General features: G+C 34.4%; 1 long non-coding RNA gene across 1 annotated transcript; it reads right to left on the reverse strand.

Moving 5' to 3' along the window:
- Positions 1-172: 172 nt before the first annotated feature.
- LOC144200778 (uncharacterized) lies at positions 173-23,607 on the reverse strand. Its single transcript, XR_013327193.1, has 4 exons — positions 23,259-23,607; positions 2,734-2,905; positions 1,960-2,134; positions 173-301 (listed from the first exon to the last, which is right to left on the reverse strand). It is a non-coding gene; the product is annotated as an uncharacterized LOC144200778 (long non-coding RNA).

Here is a 23,607-nt window from a genome sequence, read left to right on the forward strand (position 1 = left end):
CAATATTTCAGTCACTTTAGAGCAATTTAATAGATTTTTCGAGCCAATATAATTTTTTTTCATCACACACATTTATTAATCTTGATCTCATTTCTAGTTTACTCCAGCTATTTTTTAAGATAAAACTTCTTAATAAATGCCACTATAATTTGCACAATAACTTAAACTGTACCTTATTTTCCAGGTCTGGCCTTCGCACTTCTTATTTTCCGTCAAAAGACTTTTCTGCTTGAGAAGGTAGTCCGGCTTCCATTTAGTCCATATTTTTCAGTCCAAAAAGATGCTCCCAACTTTAATTTTGCTGCAAAACAAGAAATATAATAAATAAATATTCTAAATATAATAATACAAGTCATTTTAGAGCGTTTAATAGCTATTTCCATCCAATATAATTATTTTCTTCACTTAGTATATGTAATAATCTTGATCCCATATCTAGTTTGCTGCTGCTATTCTGTAAAAAATCCCCAAAAACATTGTTTTGGCTGTCATGTGTAAGAGTGACACTCAAAAAAATAACCCCCTATTTAATTTCTTCCTAACAGTTAAAAACTAACATTTGGTGCAAAACAAGAAATATAGAAGTCATTTTAGAGCGATTTAATAGATATTTTGAGTCGAAATATTTTTTTTCTTCACTTAGTATATGTAATAATCTTGATCCCATGTCTAGTTTGCTGCTACTATTATGTAATAATTCCCCCAGAAAACATAGTTTTGGCTGTCATGTGTAAGACTGACACTCTCAAAAAATAACCCCTATTTAAAAATGTTCCTAACAGTTAAAAACTAACATTTGTTTTTCATTTCCAGGGCTCCAAGCCATCTTTATGACTGATGCCTATACCGTTGTTTGAGGTGCAGATTTATGACAACGCCACATGTGCTCGCCTAATTTGCACTCCTACCTTTAAACCCATTAATTGTGCTTTCTACATGCTTAATGGCCTGTTTGCATATCAATGCATCTGCCCAACCTGACAGTTCCAGTGATCGATTTAAACAAGGAGCTTTTAGTATGCGCAAGCAGTAGTACTTTATGCCGATCAATCTCAAGCCCTGAAAGTCGAAGAGTCTGACAAATTACATTTCAGGTCGTAAAAAATTCTGTGACGTACTATCAAATTATATTTATGCCTTTTCTATCATATTGCACTTGAATATACTACTGTTGCAACTAAGGTTGGGGAGGAATCTATTTCGTAACCATAGCAACATAAGAGCAGCTTTAAATTGGAGAATTTGCACTGGATTTTAAAATGAAAACAGGCACCTTTACCCATATTTTTCCCCCTAAAAAAACAAAGTAAATACAACTAAATAGAGCTAGACACCCAAATATAATAACGGAAAATTTGATAGAAGCCTGTCTCTCCAAAAATTACATAATTTAAGTCATTTTAGCCTGAAAAGAAATCTCTTTTTCCTATTATTTAACCAAGAGAGAAAAAACAAGGTCAAAGCTGGCATAAAAACTCATTTCCTTTTCCGTGATTGTGTCTTACGACCTGAGCTCCTTCATTAACATCCTTCCCAAATGAGCAGCTAATTAAGGCAACATCTGCGTGCCGCCATCTTTTTGAAGATGCTGCCGAAAATGCACTTGGGAGTAAAAAAAAATGTATTTATTAATTTATATGTTAGCTTTTTTTGTTTAATTTCTCCTTGAAAATCAATTTTACAGCTGCAGGTCAGATGTCTTAACAATTTTCGATTGTAGACAAGTTTTAAATTTTAGTTGAATATATTGTCGCCTCTGAATAATCAATTAATGAACGCTGATTATGATGTCTTCATAATTTCAATTATGGCCATAAACTAGTAATTATGCCATTTTAACAAGTTGGCTGTTACTATTCGTCATAAATTTCATGTTCCATTACATTATAAATAGTAGAATGACTAAATTTTCCCAGTTTTTTGTCTGAAGGCAAAACATGGAAGTCTGAATGTACTTACAAAGGTTTCTTGTGGTTGTGGTCAAGTCCTACAAAGCAGATGGAGAGGGAACCAGTCATGCTTAGCCTGGAGGAGATCTTCCGAGAAGGCCAGTGCTCTTGGAAGCTCATCTTCATGCAACCATCTGCTGGGCCAGACTTGGTCTTTATCTCCTTATGTTGTATAGTCTGGAATTCTTTTGGGGGAAGGACAGCTTAGTAAGTATGAGTGTTAATGCTTCTACACAAACAAAAACCCATAACTGGTCGCTAGCCTGAAGTCTACCGTAAGTAAGTCCTATGCAGGTTTGGAAATTGGAATAGGTAAAATTTTATGTTGTCATTTGAAAAAAAAAATAGAAATAAAAATAGATGTAACATGTTTTTCTGTTATTTTTAACCTTGTATATCTTTAGTAGTGGAATAATTTATGAATCATACTTTTTTAACTACCATATTTTCTTTACTATAATGCGCATCATGGTTGATCTTATTTTTTTTTCATATAGAAGCCAAACTGGATTATAAAATGCAATTATTATTAACTAAAATTGATAAAATGCACCAGATCATAAAGAAAACTGCCTACTTTTGAGAATTTAGTTTGTTTGTTTGGGCCTTATAGTTCGGAAAATACCACTGAATCGAATGCTTTGTTCCACTTAAAATAGAATTGTTCTTGAACCATATCGTACTCCACGTCTTAAGATATGTATTAAATCACAAGGCCTTCAAATAAGGCTTTCGAGATTTCCAATTGTGAATTCATGTCAGGGTTTTTCCTCTGTCCATTTACCTGTGCCTAATGCTATGTCCCAAGAGCCTCTTCTTTGACGGTCGGTTGCTCGAAGAAGTCATCCAGCGGAATCTCAGTTGTGGCATCAAAACTCCATCAGCGTCCAATGAAGACGGATAACCGTCGTTGCCGTAGGGACATCTGGGAGGAGATCACTTCAACTTCTCACCATCTGGAAGAGAGCAAACAACAGAAACCAGGATTGAAAAAAAAGAAGGCCACGAATAAAGGTAGGCATTGAAAAGGGCAATGCATTTGTCACTTTCTAGTCCAGGAAAGAACAATATCATCAATCTCCTGACATTTCAATATGGTATTAACCTTTCTCCTGCAATTCATCCTGCTCATTACTCTTCTCTTTTTTTCTGGTAGAATAACAATCGATACAGACGATCCTCGGCCAATCAGAGGTGCTTCCTTTATCTGCTCCGAAAAGTGAAAGCCACTCGCTTAAGGTGTGAAAAGAAGCTTGCGTGGCTACTGACAAGCAAGAAGAAAAAAATCAATTGGAGGAAAGAAAATATAGAAATAAGATGAGTCAAGGCCATAGCAACACTGTGTGGTAGGTTGAAAGAAAAATATTTACTCTTTTTAACTCGGCAGCATCAAACATTGCTCAGAAAGCCTAATTTGTTAAATAAGATATACAGACGCTCCTCTACTTATGAACAAGTTAGGTTCCGAGTGCTTGTTTATAAGTTGAATGTGTTCATAAGTTGAAAGTGTTCATAAGTTGAAAGTGTTCATAAGTTGAAAAAGTTCATAAGTTGAAAGTGTTTATAAGTTGAAAGTGTTTATAAGTTGAAAGTGTTCATAAGTTGAAAGTGTTCATAAGTTGAGTGTTCATAAGTTGAGTGTTCATAAGTTGAGTGTTCATAAGTTGAGTGTTCATAAGTTGAGTGTTCATAAGTTGAGTGTTCATAAGTTGAGTGTTCATAAGTTGAGTGTTCATAAGTTGAGTGGTCATAAGTTGAGTGGTCATAAGTTGAGTGTTTATTTGTAAGTTGAAAGTGTTCATAAGATGAAAGTTCATAAGTTGAAATTGTTCAAATTGAAGTTGATTCAGTGCTATATTTTCGATTATAATTTATGTTTAAGGCTTATATAAGTATATTGAAGGTTTATATAAGTGCATTCATATGTTTAAGGCTTTGTATAATATTTTTTGCAGACATGTTCTTATGTACTGTCTGTTCGTAAGTTGAATATTCCTAAGTAGGGGAACGTCTGTATATTCATTGCAATTCTTAGCGACACACTGATTAAGCTTTCCTATTGGACATCATTAGAACCTGCAGGTGTCCTTAACGACGTCTCCGTTAAGATGTTAAACTTGTCGACGTGTCTGCAGAGATTTGTTATTTTTATCTTTCCTCCATCTACAAGCCCCTGACTGAGGTCCAAGTTTTAATCACCTGGGCATAATTGAGCTGATTCCTTGTCTTAATATATATTTCAATCCATCTGTATAATTACGATGTCCTCCCCCCAACCGTTTTCCTCAGTCGATCGGCAGCAATTAAGCACCGTCTTAAAAGAACGAGGGAATTGCTTCTTTTGCGATCTCACATTTTTTTTCCTCCACCCGCGTCAACAATTAATGCATCACGACAGTGCATATACACAACCCCCCCTACCACTCCTATTTGCATATTACACCTTCGCTCATTAGCCTCACGCCGTTAGGAGACGTTACGAGGTCGTCTTTGGGAGTAACGGTAGTGGTGAACCGTCACGGCCAGCAAGGCCTTCTCAGCTGGTCTAATAACATAACGACCATGATAATCATGTATTTATGTAATAAACAGGAACATCAATTTCATGATAGATTAATGTTGTTTTTTTAACTGCAGACTGCAATGGACATCCAATCTATGGCCTGGACGAAGGACATCATTTATTCCAAAATGCAACTGTACTGGACTAATAAGGTATTTACAAATAATTTTATACATTTTGATGGTTTGCAGGAATAGAAAATATTCTTCCAAAACGTTTAAAATCGCCCTGTAAAGTCTCTTTGTTGAACACATTGTAATGCTATGGTTGGCTTGACTTTCTTTCATTTCCTCTTGTCGTTTATCATTACCCAGCAGACAGCTGCTATCTGGTCCTCACAGCTAAGATCTGCGACATGTCTTTACCGAAATCTATGAAGTCCTGAATCGGCTGAAAAACTAGTTTGTCACAGTTAATTTTTTTTGGGAAGTTCGTAGCTACTAAAAAAGATGAGATTGGAGAGATTAAAGCAGGGAGCATGGATAGTTCATGTCTTAAGCTTCTCGACGTATTGGGGTCTTTTTTTTAGCTTGCTGTTTCACAAATGTAAGCTATTTATCTCGATCTTGACGACCTTCCTTATCTACAGCCTTTATGGAACATTTAACCTGGACCTTGACCTCTTTCGCATCCTTGCTTTCCTTTTTCCATGGCGACCCTGGAAGATGCATACCTTCGTTTCATCACTGACACTCCATTGTTTTTTGTAATCTGCAACAGACCACTTATACAGTGTCAGGATAAATTGATGTATTTATCAATCAGTTGGTAGCTCTGGTCATAGTAGTTTTTTAAAGAAAAAGCCTTACTATATTATGTCGTTTTTTAAAGAAGAAAGCCTATACTATGTCATTTTTTAAAGAAGAAAGCCTATACTTTGTCGTTTTTTAAAGAAGAAAGCCTATACTATGTCGTTTTTTAAAGAAGCAAGCCTATACTATGTTGTTTTTTTTAAAGAAGAAAGCCTATACTATGTCGTTTTTTAAAGAAGAAAGCCTATACTATGTTGTTTTTTAAAGAAGAAAGCCTATACTATGTCGTTTTTTAAAGAAGAAAGCCTATACTATGTCGTTCTTTAAAGAAGGAAGCCTATACTATGTCGTTTTTTAAAGAAGAAAGCCTATACTATGTCGTTTTTTAAAGAAGAAAGCCTATACTATGTCGTTTTTTAAAGAAGAAAGCCAATACTATGTCGTTTTTTAAAGCAAAAAGCCTTACTATACTTTCAAGGCATTAATTCTAACTTTGAACAGGGGACCAATAGGCAAACATTACTTTAAGAAATACTCCTAAAAAGACATAGCAAAATACGAGGTTGAAATACACAGACAAAAGCTGATGAGAAATCACAAAAAGCTAATCTAAAAGGGTCAGATGTCAACAGGGAATTCTAAAAACCTTAAAACAGTTACCAGATTGAGGGAAAGGCTTTAAAATGTTAAGTATTCTCATGGTAATACTTGATGTAATACAACTCTCCCTGGAATACTTTACGTAAGAGTTTGCCAGGTCTCATTTTCATCCCCCATGGGCCGGAAAGTGTCCCGTCAACTCTGCTTTGCTCACATCTCGACGCAAACATTCTTCTGGTTCCACCGTCAGTAGCACGGGGACCCGACCTCCACATCCCCGCTAGTTTGTCTTGTGTTTATTCAGCCGTGAGATATGTACTCGTAGTGCAAAACTTCACCGAGAAAGTCAGTTGGAGCTGATTCAACAGGAACAGTTTGTACTAAACATTTTGCTTTATCTGATCATCTATTCCGTTTTATTCCTCTCTCATAGCTTATCCTTCTACCCTACATCATGAACCATGTTAGTACAAGTCTTAATATTAATTATACATCACCCAGTTAGCTGCATGCCAAATGATGGTCTGATTAAAAATATAAATAAATAAATGACAAAAAGCAGGAAGATGAAACCCACTCATATTTGGCATAAGTGGATTTTGTGTTATCTATGACAGATAAAATGAACGACAGCTGTCTCAAAGTATTATCTTGAAAATAACCCACCAAAACAAGCCATTTATCCTTCACAAAAATGCAAAAGTACAACAAATGAATGAATGTTATACTCTAAATTTAATATTTATTCATTTTCTGAACTGCTTAACCCTCACAAAGGGTACTAGGGGCCATTTTGAGTGCTCACATGCATTTTTTTGTAATCCCCAGTGAAAACCCAGACAAGGCATCAAACCCTCGACCCCTAAACTGCAAGGCCAACGTGCTATCCACTCTACCACCGTGCCACTCATCAACAAGTAACGTTAGTGCAAATCAACTCAGAACAGGTAAGAAAAAAAAACCCTAAAATAAATTATCTCCTTTTTTTTTATGAGTAAAAACCTTGTTCTTGAAAAGAATTGAGCATCCAGTCTCAAAAAGCAAAATCTGGGAGCTTTCTTCACGCCACGTTTAAAACGAAGAGAGTGTGAGACTACGCAACGCTACACCAGTTTTATTGCTCCGGCAGAAATCACCAGAAGGTGCCAAAAAAATAAAGCCGCATCGTTTCCTCGCATCTTCGACATTCTTCCGTCTCCTCATGTTAATTTGCTGCTTCAGTGACACATATCATTGTAGGGGGAGACATTTTTTTTCTTCTTATCCCCTCCCTATTTCAGTCTTCCCCTTGTACGAATCATGCGCCCACGCGGTATTGGAATTATGAGGCATAATAATGACAACGATGCATTTATAAAGGTTTTGCTTGCTTCCTGCCTGACATGAATGCGCCATGACGTTGACGACGCCCACGCCAGCGCGACCTCTGCCACCCACCCACTGCCGCCGCCGCCCCATCCAAGGCTCATCTTTAGGCGTGGAGACACATACCAGGCTGCCGGTGTGAATCATTTCATTTCCATGAGGAATTGTGTTATTTTTTTTATCAAATAAGGGTGAGTGACCGAGCGCCATCATTTTTAATTTACTGTTTTAGACATGTGATATTTTTTAGGTGCTCTCAGGTGCTTTTGTCGTCATATGTCCAAGGAATTCGAGCTGAACACGATGAAGAAAAGGGATTTTTATTCGCCAAAAACGTCATAGTATGGTAAGGCTTTTTTATCGATAAAAAACGACATAGTATAGTAAGGCTTTTTATCGCCAAAAACGACATAGTATAGTAAGGCTTTTTTTTCGTCAAAAAACGACATAGTATAGTAAGGCTTTTTTCCGTCAAAAAACAACATAGTATGGTAAGGCTTTTTTTTCGTCAAAAAACGACATAGTATAGTAAGGCTTTTTATCGATAAAAAACGACATAGTATAGTAAGGCTTTTTTCGTCAAAAAACGACATAGTATAGTATGGCTTTTTATCGATAAAAAACGACATAGTATAGTAAGGCTTTTTTCGTCAAAAAACGACATAGTATAGTAAGGCTTTTTTTCGTCTAAAAACGACATAGTATAGTAAGGCTTTTTTTTCGTCAAAAAACGACATAGTATAGTAAGGCTTTTTATCGATAAAAAACGACATAGTATAGTAAGGCTTTTTTCGTCAAAAAACGACATAGTATAGTAAGGCTTTTTATCGATAAAAAACGACATAGTATAGTAAGGCTTTTTTCGTCAAAAAACGACATAGTATAGTAAGGCTTTTTTTCGTCAAAAAACGACATAGTATAGTAAGGCTTTTTATCGATAAAAAACGACATAGTATAGTAAGGCTTTTTATCGATAAAAAACGACATAGTATAGTAAGGCTTTTTTCGTCAAAAAACGACATAGTATAGTAAGGCTTTTTTTCGTCAAAAAACGACATAGTATAGTAAGGCTTTTTATCGATAAAAAACGACATAGTATAGTAAGGCTTTTTTCGTCAAAAAACGACATAGTATAGTAAGGCTTTTTTTCGTCAAAAACGACATAGTATAGTAAGGCTTTTTTCGTCAAAAAACGACATAGTATAGTAAGGCTTTTTTTCGTCAAAAAACGACATAGTATAGTAAGGCTTTTTATCGATAAAAAACGACATAGTATAGTAAGGCTTTTTTCGTCAAAAAACGACATAGTATAGTAAGGCTTTTTATCGATAAAAAACGACATAGTATAGTAAGGCTTTTTTCGTCAAAAAACGACATAGTATAGTAAGGCTTTTTTCGTAAAAAAACGACATAGTATAGTAAGGCTTTTTATCGATAAAAACGACATAGTATAGTAAGGCTTTTTATCGATAAAAAACGACATAGTATAGTAAGGCTTTTTTCGTCAAAAAACGACATAGTATAGTAAGGCTTTTTTTCGATAAAAAACGACATAGTATAGTAAGGCTTTTTTCGTCAAAAAACGACATAGTATAGTAAGGCTTTTTTCGTAAAAAAACGACATAGTATAGTAAGGCTTTTTATCGATAAAAACGACATAGTATAGTAAGGCTTTTTATCGATAAAAAACGACATAGTATAGTAAGGCTTTTTTCGTCAAAAAACGACATAGTATAGTAAGGCTTTTTTTCGATAAAAAACGACATAGTATAGTAAGGCTTTTTTCGTCAAAAAACGACATAGTATAGTAAGGCTTTTTTTCGTCAAAAAACGACATAGTATAGTAAGGCTTTTTATCGATAAAAAACGACATAGTATAGTAAGGCTTTTTATCGATAAAAAACGACATAGTATAGTAAGGCTTTTTTCGTCAAAAAACGACATAGTATAGTAAGGCTTTTTTCGTCAAAAAACGACATAGTATAGTAAGGCTTTTTATCGATAAAAAACGACATAGTATAGTAAGGCTTTTTTCGTCAAAAAACGACATAGTATAGTAAGGCTTTTTTCGTAAAAAAACGACATAGTATAGTAAGGCTTTTTATCGATAAAAACGACATAGTATAGTAAGGCTTTTTATCGATAAAAAACGACATAGTATAGTAAGGCTTTTTTCGTCAAAAAACGACATAGTATAGTAAGGCTTTTTTTCGATAAAAAACGACATAGTATAGTAAGGCTTTTTTCGTCAAAAAACGACATAGTATAGTAAGGCTTTTTTCGTAAAAAAACGACATAGTATAGTAAGGCTTTTTATCGATAAAAACGACATAGTATAGTAAGGCTTTTTATCGATAAAAAACGACATAGTATAGTAAGGCTTTTTTCGTCAAAAAACGACATAGTATAGTAAGGCTTTTTTTCGATAAAAAACGACATAGTATAGTAAGGCTTTTTTCGTCAAAAAACGACATAGTATAGTAAGGCTTTTTTTCGTCAAAAAACGACATAGTATAGTAAGGCTTTTTATCGATAAAAAACGACATAGTATAGTAAGGCTTTTTATCGATAAAAAACGACATAGTATAGTAAGGCTTTTTTCGTCAAAAAACGACATAGTATAGTAAGGCTTTTTTCGTCAAAAAACGACATAGTATAGTAAGGCTTTTTATCGATAAAAAACGACATAGTATAGTAAGGCTTTTTTCGTCAAAAAACGACATAGTATAGTAAGGCTTTTTTTCGTCAAAAAACGACATAGTATAGTAAGGCTTTTTTCGTCAAAAAACGACATAGTATAGTAAGGCTTTTTATCGATAAAAAACGACATAGTATAGTAAGGCTTTTTTCGTCAAAAAACGACATAGTATATTAAGGCTTTTTATCGATAAAAAACGACATAGTATAGTAAGGCTTTTTTCATCAAAAAACGACATAGTATAGTAAGGCTTTTTTTCGTCAAAAAACGACATAGTATAGTAAGGCTTTTTATCGATAAAAACGACATAGTATAGTAAGGCTTTTTATCGATAAAAAACGACATAGTATAGTAAGGCTTTTTTCGTCAAAAAACGACATAGTATAGTAAGGCTTTTTTTCGTCAAAAAACGACATAGTATAGTAAGGCTTTTTTCGTCAAAAAACGACAGTATAGTAAGGCTTTTTATCGATAAAAAACGACATAGTATAGTAAGGCTTTTTTCGTCAAAAAACGACATAGTATATTAGGGCTTTTTATCGATAAAAAACGACATAGTATGGTAAGGCTTTTTTCATCAAAAAACGACATAGTATAGTAAGGCTTTTTTTCGTCAAAAAACGACATAGTATAGTAAGGCTTTTTATCGATAAAAACGACATAGTATAGTAAGGCTTTTTATCGATAAAAAACGACATAGTATAGTAAGGCTTTTTTCGTCAAAAAACGACATAGTATAGTAAGGCTTTTTTTCGTCAAAAAACGACATAGTATAGTAAGGCTTTTTTCGTCAAAAAACGACATAGTATAGTAAGGCTTTTTATCGATAAAAAACGACATAGTATAGTAAGGCTTTTTTCGTCAAAAAACGACATAGTATAGTAAGGCTTTTTATCGATAAAAAACGACATAGTATAGTAAGGCTTTTTTCGTCAAAAAACGACATAGTATAGTAAGGCTTTTTTTCGTCAAAAAACGACATAGTATAGTAAGGCTTTTTTCGTCAAAAAACGACATAGTATAGTAAGGCTTTTTTCGTCAAAAAACGACATAGTATAGTAAGGCTTTTTTTCGTCAAAAAACGACATAGTATAGTAAGGCTTTTTATCGATAAAAAACGACATAGTATAGTAAGGCTTTTTTCGTCAAAAAACGACATAGTATAGTAAGGCTTTTTTCGTCAAAAAACGACATAGTATAGTAAGGCTTTTTTTCGTCAAAAAACGACATAGTATAGTAAGGCTTTTTTCGTCAAAAAACGACATAGTATAGTAAGGCTTTTTATCGATAAAAAACGACATAGTATAGTAAGGCTTTTTTCGTCAAAAAACGACATAGTATAGTAAGGCTTTTTATCGATAAAAAACGACATAGTATAGTAAGGCTTTTTTCGTCAAAAAACGACATAGTATAGTAAGGCTTTTTTTCGTCAAAAAACGACATAGTATAGTAAGGCTTTTTATCGATAAAAAACGACATAGTATAGTAAGGCTTTTTATCGATAAAAAACGACATAGTATAGTAAGGCTTTTTTCGTCAAAAAACGACATAGTATAGTAAGGCTTTTTTCGTCAAAAAACGACATAGTATAGTAAGGCTTTTTTTCGTCAAAAAACGACATAGTATAGTAAGGCTTTTTATCGATAAAAAACGACATAGTATAGTAAGGCTTTTTTCGTCAAAAAACGACATAGTATAGTAAGGCTTTTTTCGTCAAAAAACGACATAGTATAGTAAGGCTTTTTTTCGTCAAAAAACGACATAGTATAGTAAAGCTTTTTATCGATAAAAAACGACATAGTATAGTAAGGCTTTTTTCGTCAAAAAACGACATAGTATAGTAAGGCTTTTTTTCGTCAAAAACGACATAGTATAGTAAGGCTTTTTTCGTCAAAAAACGACATAGTATAGTAAGGCTTTTTTTCGTCAAAAAACGACATAGTATAGTAAGGTTTTTTATCGATAAAAAACGACATAGTATAGTAAGGCTTTTTTCGTCAAAAAACGACATAGTATAGTAAGGCTTTTTATCGATAAAAAACGACATAGTATAGTAAGGCTTTTTTCGTCAAAAAACGACATAGTATAGTAAGGCTTTTTATCGATAAAAAACGACATAGTATAGTAAGGCTTTTTTCGTCAAAAAACGACATAGTATAGTAAGGCTTTTTTTCGTCAAAAAAACGACATAGTATAGTAAGGCTTTTTATCGATAAAAACGACATAGTATAGTAAGGCTTTTTATCGATAAAAAACGACATAGTATAGTAAGGCTTTTTTCGTCAAAAAACGACATAGTATAGTAAGGCTTTTTTCGTCAAAAAACGACATAGTATAGTAAGGCTTTTTTCGTCAAAAAACGACATAGTATAGTAAGGCTTTTTATCGATAAAAAACGACATAGTATAGTAAGGCTTTTTTCATCAAAAAACGACATAGTATAGTAAGGCTTTTTTTCGTCAAAAAACGACATAGTATAGTAAGGCTTTTTATCGATAAAAACGACATAGTATAGTAAGGCTTTTTATCGATAAAAAACGACATAGTATAGTAAGGCTTTTTTCGTCAAAAAACGACATAGTATAGTAAGGCTTTTTTTCGTCAAAAAACGACATAGTATAGTAAGGCTTTTTTCGTCAAAAAACGACATAGTATAGTAAGGCTTTTTATCGATAAAAAACGACATAGTATAGTAAGGCTTTTTTCGTCAAAAAACGACAGTATATTAAGGCTTTTTATCGATAAAAAACGACATAGTATGGTAAGGCTTTTTTCATCAAAAAACGACATAGTATAGTAAGGCTTTTTTTCGTCAAAAAACGACATAGTATAGTAAGGCTTTTTATCGATAAAAACGACATAGTATAGTAAGGCTTTTTATCGATAAAAAACGACATAGTATAGTAAGGCTTTTTTCGTCAAAAAACGACATAGTATAGTAAGGCTTTTTTTCGTCAAAAAACGACATAGTATAGTAAGGCTTTTTTCGTCAAAAAACGACATAGTATAGTAAGGCTTTTTATCGATAAAAAACGACATAGTATAGTAAGGCTTTTTTCGTCAAAAAACGACATAGTATAGTAAGGCTTTTTATCGATAAAAAACGACATAGTATAGTAAGGCTTTTTTCGTCAAAAAACGACATAGTATAGTAAGGCTTTTTTTCGTCAAAAAACGACATAGTATAGTAAGGCTTTTTATCGATAAAAAACGACATAGTATAGTAAGGCTTTTTATCGATAAAAAACGACATAGTATAGTAAGGCTTTTTTCGTCAAAAAACGACATAGTATAGTAAGGCTTTTTTCGTCAAAAAACGACATAGTATAGTAAGGCTTTTTTTCGTCAAAAAACGACATAGTATAGTAAGGCTTTTTATCGATAAAAAACGACATAGTATAGTAAGGCTTTTTTCGTCAAAAAACGACATAGTATAGTAAGGCTTTTTTCGTCAAAAAACGACATAGTATAGTAAGGCTTTTTTTCGTCAAAAAACGACATAGTATAGTAAGGCTTTTTATCGATAAAAAACGACATAGTATAGTAAGGCTTTTTTCGTCAAAAAACGACATAGTATAGTAAGGCTTTTTTTCGTCAAAAACGACATAGTATAGTAAGGCTTTTTTCGTCAAAAAACGACATAGTATAGTAAGGCTTTTTTTCGTCAAAAAACGACATAGTATAGTAAGGCTTTTTATCGATAAAAAACGACATAGTATAGTAAGGCTTTTTTCGTCAAAAAACGACATAGTATAGTAAGGCTTTTTATCGATAAAAAACGACATAGTATAGTAAGGCTTTTTTCGTCAAAAAACGACATAGTATAGTAAGGCTTTTTTCGTCAAAAAACGACATAGTATAGTAAGGCTTTTTTTCGTCAAAAAACGACATAGTATAGTAAGGCTTTTTATCGATAAAAACGACATAGTATAGTAAGGCTTTTTATCGATAAAAAACGACATAGTATAGTAAGGCTTTTTTCGTCAAAAAACGACATAGTATAGTAAGGCTTTTTTTCGATAAAAAACGACATAGTATAGTAAGGCTTTTTTCGTCAAAAAACGACATAGTATAGTAAGGCTTTTTATCGATAAAAAACGACATAGTATAGTAAGGCTTTTTTCGTCAAAAAACGACATAGTATAGTAGGGCTTTTTTCGTCAAAAAACGACATAGTATAGTAAGGCTTTTTTTCGTCAAAAAACGACATAGTATAGTAAGGCTTTTTATCGATAAAAACGACATAGTATAGTAAGGCTTTTTATCGATAAAAAACGACATAGTATAGTAAGGCTTTTTTCGTCAAAAAACGACATAGTATAGTAAGGCTTTTTTTCGATAAAAAACGACATAGTATAGTAAGGCTTTTTTCGTCAAAAAACGACATAGTATAGTAAGGCTTTTTTTCGTCAAAAAACGACATAGTATAGTAAGGCTTTTTTCGTCAAAAAACGACATAGTATAGTAAGGCTTTTTATCGATAAAAAACGACATAGTATAGTAAGGCTTTTTATCGATAAAAAACGACATAGTATAGTAAGGCTTTTTATCGATAAAAAACGACATAGTATAGTAAGGCTTTTTTCGTCAAAAAACGACATAGTATAGTAAGGCTTTTTATCGATAAAAAACGACATAGTATAGTAAGGCTTTTTTCGTCAAAAAACGACATAGTATAGTAAGGCTTTTTTTCGTCAAAAAACGACATAGTATAGTAAGGCTTTTTATCGATAAAAAACGACATAGTATAGTAAGGCTTTTTTCGTCAAAAAACGACATAGTATAGTAAGGCTTTTTATCGATAAAAAACGACATAGTATAGTAAGGCTTTTTTCGTCAAAAAACGACATAGTATAGTAAGGCTTTTTTCCGTCAAAAAACGACATAGTATAGTAAGGCTTTTTATTGATAAAAAACGACATAGTATAGTAAGGCTTTTTATCGATAAAAAACGACATAGTATAGTAAGGCTTTTTTCTTCAAAAAACGACATAGTATAGTAAGGCTTTTTTCGTCAAAAAACGACATAGTATAGTAAGGCTTTTTTTCGTCAAAAAACGACATAGTATAGTAAGGCTTTTTATCGATAAAAAACGACATAGTATAGTAAGGCTTTTTTCGTCAAAAAACGACATAGTATAGTAAGGCTTTTTTCGTCAAAAAACGACATAGTATAGTAAGGCTTTTTTTCGTCAAAAAACGACATAGTATAGTAAGGCTTTTTATCGATAAAAAACGACATAGTATAGTAAGGCTTTTTTCGTCAAAAAACGACATAGTATAGTAAGGCTTTTTTTCGTCAAAAACGACATAGTATAGTAAGGCTTTTTTCGTCAAAAAACGACATAGTATAGTAAGGCTTTTTTTCGTCAAAAAACGACATAGTATAGTAAGGCTTTTTATCGATAAAAAACGACATAGTATAGTAAGGCTTTTTTCGTCAAAAAACGACATAGTATAGTAAGGCTTTTTATCGATAAAAAACGACATAGTATAGTAAGGCTTTTTTCGTCAAAAAACGACATAGTATAGTAAGGCTTTTTTCGTCAAAAAACGACATAGTATAGTAAGGCTTTTTTTCGTCAAAAAACGACATAGTATAGTAAGGCTTTTTATCGATAAAAACGACATAGTATAGTAAGGCTTTTTATCGATAAAAAACGACATAGTATAGTAAGGCTTTTTTCGTCAAAAAACGACATAGTATAGTAAGGCTTTTTTTCGATAAAAAACGACATAGTATAGTAAGGCTTTTTTCGTCAAAAAACGACATAGTATAGTAAGGCTTTTTTTCGTCAAAAAACGACATAGTATAGTAAGGCTTTTTATCGATAAAAAACGACATAGTATAGTAAGGCTTTTTATCGATAAAAAACGACATAGTATAGTAAGGCTTTTTATCGATAAAAAACGACATAGTATAGTAAGGCTTTTTTCGTCAAAAAACGACATAGTATAGTAAGGCTTTTTTTCGATAAAAAAGCCTTACTATACTATGTCGTTTTTTCGCGATAAAAAAGCCTTACTATACTATGTCGTTTTTGGCAATAAAAAGCCTTACTATACTATGTCGTTTTTGGCGATAAAAAAGCCTTACTATACTATGTCGTTTTTTCGCGATAAAAAAGCCTTACTATACTATGTCGTTTTTGGCAATAAAAAGCCTTACTATACTATGTCGTTTTTGGCGATAAAAAAGCCTTACTATACTATGTCGTTTTTGGACGAAAAAAAGCCTTACTATACTATGTCGTTTTTTGACGAAAAAAGCCTTACTATACTATGTCGTTTTTTATCGATAAAAAGCCTTACTATACTATGACGTTTTTGGCGATAAAAAGCCTTACTATACTATGTCGTTTTTGGCGATAAAAAGCCTTACTATACTATGTCGTTTTTGGCGATAAAAAAGCCTTACTATACTATGTCGTTTTTGGCGATAAAAAGCCTTACTATACTATGTCGTTTTTTGACGAAAAAAAAGCCTTACTATACTATGTCGTTTTTTATCGATAAAAAGCCTTACTATACTTTGTCGTTTTTGGCGATAAAAAAGCCTTACTATACTATGTCGTTTTTGGCGTTAAAAAGCCTTACTATACTATGTCGTTTTTGGCGATAAAAAAGCCTTACAATACTATGTCGTTTTTGGCGATAAAAAAGCCTTACTATACTATGTCGTTTTTGGCGATAAAAAAGCCTTACTATATTATGTCGTTTTTGGCGATAAAAAGCCTTACTATACTATGTCGTTTTTGGCGATAAAAAAGCCTTACTATACTATGTCGTTTTTGGCGATAAAAAAGCCTTACTATACTATGTCGTTTTTGGCGATAAAAAAGCCTTACTATCCTATGTCGTTTTTGGCGATAAAAAGCCTTACTATACTATGTCGTTTTTGGCGATAAAAAAGCCTTACAATACTATGTCGTTTTTGGCGATAAAAAAGCCTTACTATACTATGTCGTTTTTGGCGATAAAAAAGCCTTACTATACTATGTCGTTTTTGGCGATAAAAAAAGCCTTACTATACTATGTCGTTTTTGGCGATAAAAAGCCTTACTATACTATGTCGTTTTTTGACGAAAAAAAAGCCTTACTATACTATGTCGTTTTTTATCGATAAAAAGCCTTACTATACTATGTCGTTTTTGGCGATAAAAAAGCCTTACTATACTATGTCGTTTTTGGCGATAAAAAAGCCTTACTATACTATGTCGTTTTTGGCGATAAAAAAGCCTTACTATACTATGTCGTTTTTGGCGATAAAAAAGCCTTACAATACTATGTCGTTTTTGGCGATAAAAAAGCCTTACTATACTATGTCGTTTTTGGCGATAAAAAAGCCTTACTATATTATGTCGTTTTTGGCGATAAAAAGCCTTACTATACTATGTCGTTTTTGGCGATAAAAAGCCTTACTATACTATGTCGTTTTTGGCGATAAAAAAGCCTTACAATACTATGTCGTTTTTGGCGATAAAAAAGCCTTACTATACTATGTCGTTTTTGGCGATAAAAAAGCCTTACTATACTATGTCGTTTTTGGCGATAAAAAAGCCTTACTATACTATGTCGTTTTTGGCGATAAAAAGCCTTACTATACTATGTCGTTTTTTGACGAAAAAAAAGCCTTACTATACTATGTCGTTTTTTATCGATAAAAAGCCTTACTATACTATGTCGTTTTTGGCGATAAAAAAGCCTTACTATACTATGTCGTTTTTGGCGATAAAAAAGCCTTACTATACTATGTCGTTTTTGGCGATAAAAAAGCCTTACTATACTATGTCGTTTTTGGCGATAAAAAAGCCTTACAATACTATGTCGTTTTTGGCGATAAAAAAGCCTTACTATACTATGTCGTTTTTGGCGATAAAAAAGCCTTACTATATTATGTCGTTTTTGGCGATAAAAAGCCTTACTATACTATGTCGTTTTTGGCGATAAAAAAGCCTTACTATACTATGTCGTTTTTGGCGATAAAAAAGCCTTACTATACTATGTCGTTTTTGGCGATAAAAAAGCCTTACTATACTATGTCGTTTTTGGCGATAAAAAGCCTTACTATACTATGTCGTTTTTGGCGATAAAAAAGCCTTACAATACTATGTCGTTTTTGGCGATAAAAAAGCCTTACTATACTATGTCGTTTTTGGCGATAAAAAAGCCTTACTATACTATGTCGTTTTTGGCGATAAAAAAGCCTTACTATACTATGTCGTTTTTGGCGATAAAAAAGCCTTACTATACTATGTCGTTTTTGGCGATAAAAAAGCCTTACTATACTATGTCGTTTTTGGCGATAAAAAGCCTTACTATACTATGTCATTTTTTGACGAAAAAAAAGCCTTACTATACTATGTCGTTTTTTATCGATAAAAAGCCTTACTATACTATGTCGTTTTTGGCGATAAAAAAGCCTTACTATACGATGTCGTTTTTGGCGATAAAAAAGCCTTACTATACTATGTCGTTTTTGGCGATAAAAAAGCCTTACTATACTATGTCGTTTTTGGCGATAAAAAGCCTTACTATACTATGTCGTTTTTTGACGAAAAAAAAGCCTTACTATACTATGTCGTTTTTTATCGATAAAAAGCCTTACTATACTATGTCGTTTTTGGCGATAAAAAAGCCTTACTATACTATGTCGTTTTTGGCGATAAAAAAGCCTTACTATACTATGTCGTTTTTGGCGATAAAAAAGCCTTACTATACTATGTCGTTTTTGGCGATAAAAAAGCCTTACAATACTATGTCGTTTTTGGCGATAAAAAAGCCTTACTATACTATGTCGTTTTTGGCGATAAAAAAGCCTTACAATACTATGTCGTTTTTGGCGATAAAAAAGCCTTACTATACTATGTCGTTTTTGGCGATAAAAAAGCCTTACTATATTATGCCGTTTTTGGCGATAAAAAGCCTTACTATGTCGTTTTTGGCGATAAAAAAGCCTTACTATACTATGTCGTTTTTGGCGATAAAAAAGCCTTACTATACTATGTCGTTTTTGGCAATAAAAAGCCTTACTATACTATGTCGTTTTTGGCGATAAAAAAGCCTTACTATACTATGTCGTTTTTGGCGATAAAAAAGCCTTACTATACTATGTCGTTTTTTATCGATAAAAAGCCTTACTATACTATGTCGTTTTTGGCGATAAAAAGCCTTACTATACTATGTCGTTTTTGGCGATAAAAAAGCCTTACAATACTATGTCGTTTTTGGCGATAAAAAAGCCTTACTATACTATGTCGTTTTTGGCGATAAAAAAGCCTTACTATACTATGTCGTTTTTGGCGATAAAAAAGCCTTACTATACTATGTCGTTTTTGGCGATAAAAAGCCTTACTATACTATGTCGTTTTTGGCGATAAAAAAGCCTTACTATACTATGTCGTTTTTGGCGATAAAAAAGCCTTACTATACTATGTCGTTTTTGGCGATAAAAAAGCCTTACTATATTATGCCGTTTTTGGCGATAAAAAGCCTTACTATGTCGTTTTTGGCGATAAAAAAGCCTTACTATACTATGTCGTTTTTGGCGATAAAAAAGCCTTACTATACTATGTCGTTTTTGGCAATAAAAAGCCTTACTATACTATGTCGTTTTTGGCGATAAAAAAGCCTTACTATACTATGTCGTTTTTGGCGATAAAAAAGCCTTACTATACTATGTCGTTTTTTATCGATAAAAAGCCTTACTATACTATGTCGTTTTTTATCGATAAAAAGCCTTACTATACTATGTCGTTTTTGGCGATAAAAAAGCCTTACTATACTATGTCGTTTTTGGCGATAAAAAAGCCTTACAATACTATGTCGTTTTTGGCGATAAAAAAGCCTTACTATACTATGTCGTTTTTGGCGATAAAAAAGCCTTACAATACTATGTCGTTTTTGGCGATAAAAAAGCCTTACTATACTATGTCGTTTTTGGCGATAAAAAAGCCTTACTATATTATGCCGTTTTTGGCGATAAAAAGCCTTACTATGTCGTTTTTGGCGATAAAAAAGCCTTACTATACTATGTCGTTTTTGGCGATAAAAAAGCCTTACTATACTATGTCGTTTTTGGCAATAAAAAGCCTTACTATACTATGTCGTTTTTGGCGATAAAAAAGCCTTACTATACTATGTCGTTTTTGGCGATAAAAAAGCCTTACTATACTATGTCGTTTTTTATCGATAAAAAGCCTTACTATACTATGTCGTTTTTTATCGATAAAAAGCCTTACTATACTATGTCGTTTTTGGCGATAAAAAAGCCTTACTATACTATGTCGTTTTTGGCGATAAAAAGCCTTACTATACTATGTCGTTTTTGGCGATAAAAAAGCCTTACAATACTATGTCGTTTTTGGCGATAAAAAAGCCTTACTATACTATGTCGTTTTTGGCGATAAAAAAGCCTTACTATACTATGTCGTTTTTGGCGATAAAAAAGCCTTACTATACTATGTCGTTTTTGGCGATAAAAAGCCTTACTATACTATGTCGTTTTTTGACGAAAAAAAAGCCTTACTATACTATGTCGTTTTTTATCGATAAAAAGCCTTACTATACTATGTCGTTTTTGGCGATAAAAAAGCCTTACTATACTATGTCGTTTTTGGCGATAAAAAAGCCTTACTATACTATGTCGTTTTTGGCAATAAAAAGCCTTACTATACTATGTCGTTTTTGGCGATAAAAAAGCCTTACTATACTATGTCGTTTTTGGCGATAAAAAAGCCTTACTATATTATGTCGTTTTTACTCTACCTTCTCTCTCCTTTCCCTCCTCTTACTCTACCTCCTCTATCTTTTCCCCCCTCTTACTCTACCCACTTTACCTCCTCTATCCCCTCCCCCTCTTACACTACCTCCCCTATCCTTCCCCCCTCTTATTCTACCTTCTCTACCTCCTCTATCCTTTCCCCCCTCTTACTCTACCTCCCCTATCCCCTCCCCCCTCTTACTCTACCTCCTCTCTCCTTTCCCTCCTCTTACTCTACCTCCTCTACCCCCCCCCCCTCTTACTCTACCTCCTCTATCCTTTCCCCCCTCTTACTCTACCTCCTCTACCCCCCCCCTCTTACTCTACCTCCTCTATCCCCTCCCCCTCTTACTTTATCTCCTCTATCCTTTCCCCCCTCCTACTCTACCTACTCTACCTCCTCTATCCCCTCCCCCTCTTACTCTATCTCCCCTATCTTTCCCCCCTCTTATTCTACCTTCTCTACCTCCTCTATCCTTTCCCCCCTCTTACTCTACCTCCTCTCTCCTTTCCCTCCTCTTACTCTACTTACTCTACCTATCATTTCCCCCCTCCTACTTTACCTACTCTACCTCCTCTATCCTTTCCCCCCTCTTACTCTACCTCCTCTACCCCCCCCTCTTACTCTACCTTCTCTATCCCCACCCCCTCTTACTCTACATCCTCTATCCCCTCCCCCTCTTACTTTATCTCCTCTATCCTTTCCCCCCTCCTACTCTACCTATTGTACCTCCTCTATCCCCTCCCCCTCTTACTTTATCTCCTCTATCCTTTCCCCCCTCTTACTCTACCTCCTCTACCCCCCCCCTCTTACTCTACCTTCTCTATCCCCACCCCCTCTTACTCTACATCCTCTATCCCCTCCCCCTCTTACTTTATCTTCTCTATCCTTTCCCCCCTCCTACTCTACCTATTCTACCTCCTCTATCCCCTCCCCCTCTTACTTTATCTCCTCTATCCTTTCCCCCCTCTTACTCTACCTCCTCTACCCCCCCTCTTACTCTACCTTCTCTATCCCCACCCCCTCTTACTCTACATCCTCTATCCCCTCCCCCTCTTACTTTATCTCCTCTATCCTTTCCCCCCTCCTACTCTACCTATTCTACCTCCTCTATCCCCTCCCCCTCTTACTTTATCTCCTCTATCCTTTCCCCCCTCCTACTCTACCTATTCTACCTCCTCTATCCCCTCCCCCTCTTACTTTATCTCCTCTATCCTTTCCCCCCCTCTTACTCTTCCTACTATACCTCCTCTCTCCTTTTCCTCCTCCTATCATTTCCCCCCCTTACTCTACCTCCTTTCTCCTTTCCCTCCTCCTTTCCTTTCCCCCCTCTTACTTTACCCTCTCTCTCCTTTCCCCCCTCTTACTCTACCTTCTCCCCCCCCCCCCTCTTACTCTATCTCTTCTATCCCCTCCCCCCTCTTACTTTACCCACTCTACCTCCCTCCCCCCTCTTACTCTATCTCCTCTATTCTTTCCCCCTTCTTACTCTACCTCCTCTATCCTCTTCCTATGCTTACTACTCTCCCTGTTAGTGGATTTTACCCCACAACTGACACACTCTTTATTTGAGTGCCATGAGCGGATTCGAACCCACTCCTGATTTGGACCTCACCATCTCAAGTTATGTGCAGTATCTTTGCCACTGGACCACAGTGACTTCTGAACTTTACAATTTGGAAGTTATATTTATCGTTTGATTATTTTAATAAACAATTTGAAAATGGCAAAGACTGGATTCGAACCCACTCCTGATTTGGACATCACCATCTCAAGTTATGTGCAGTATCTTTGCCACTGGACCACAGTGACTTCTGAACTTTACAATTTGGAAGTTATATTTATCCTTTGATTATTTTAATAAACTATTTGAAAATGGCAAAGACTGGATTCGAACCCACTCCTGATTTGGACCTCACCATCTAAAGTTATGTGCAGTATCTTTGCCACTGGACCACAGTGACTTCTGAACTTTACAATTTGGAAGTTATATTTATCCTTTGATTATCTCAATAAACAATTTGAAAATGGTAAAGACTGGATTCGAACCCACTCCTGATTTGGACTTTACCATCTCAAGTTATGAGCAGTATCTTTGCCACTAGACCACAGTGACTTCTGAACTTTACAATTTGGAAGTTATATCTATCCTTTTCATTATGTCAATAACCAACCATGTATGACTTTTTCTATTAAAATGACCACAAATAATAAGGCGTTTTTGTCTTTCTTTTTACCCATTCCTATTGTTTGCAAGAAGTAAAACAGTAATAAAACCGCACATACGATTCTCCCGAGGTAAACCTATATCCACCACAACAAGACAACCATCTTTATTACTCCAGGCCAATATTTCCCTTTAATTTTTCATCTTTCTGAGCATTCAGACAATTTCCCTGTATAAAGCCAACGACCAGTGACGTCACAAGTACACGCAACACCATTAATCCCACCTGCCATTACTAACTCCCCCACAAACGATCTAGTCCTAACAACATTAAAACTATGAATATCTATACATAAAACAACTTCATAAATGACACTAGAAATTGCATAAATCTGACTTACCTTAATTCCAAGTCTTTTCTGTTGAATGCGTCGCTTGATGTAGTGCAGCTTCCATTTAGTCCATCGGAAAACACGCTCAAACTTTTCACCTTCACTGCACGCTCAAACTTTTCCCATCACTGCACGTTTACCAAAACAAATCATTCACAATCGAAAAATAAAATATATCCTTCGGTATCCACGCTTGATCTTCCATTTACACACATTACGATCGCCGTTACGAGTTAAAAGATACACGCTGTTTAACTCTGGTTTGAAGAGACGACGGTATCACGTTGACTATAGCCGTGTTAGCATTAGCTCAACGCGCACCTCCCATTGATTCCGTGATTGCGTCATCGCAACGTAT

This window comes from Stigmatopora nigra, chromosome 8, assembly GCF_051989575.1.
Source record: "Stigmatopora nigra isolate UIUO_SnigA chromosome 8, RoL_Snig_1.1, whole genome shotgun sequence".
NCBI classification, from domain to species: domain Eukaryota; kingdom Metazoa; phylum Chordata; class Actinopteri; order Syngnathiformes; family Syngnathidae; genus Stigmatopora; species Stigmatopora nigra.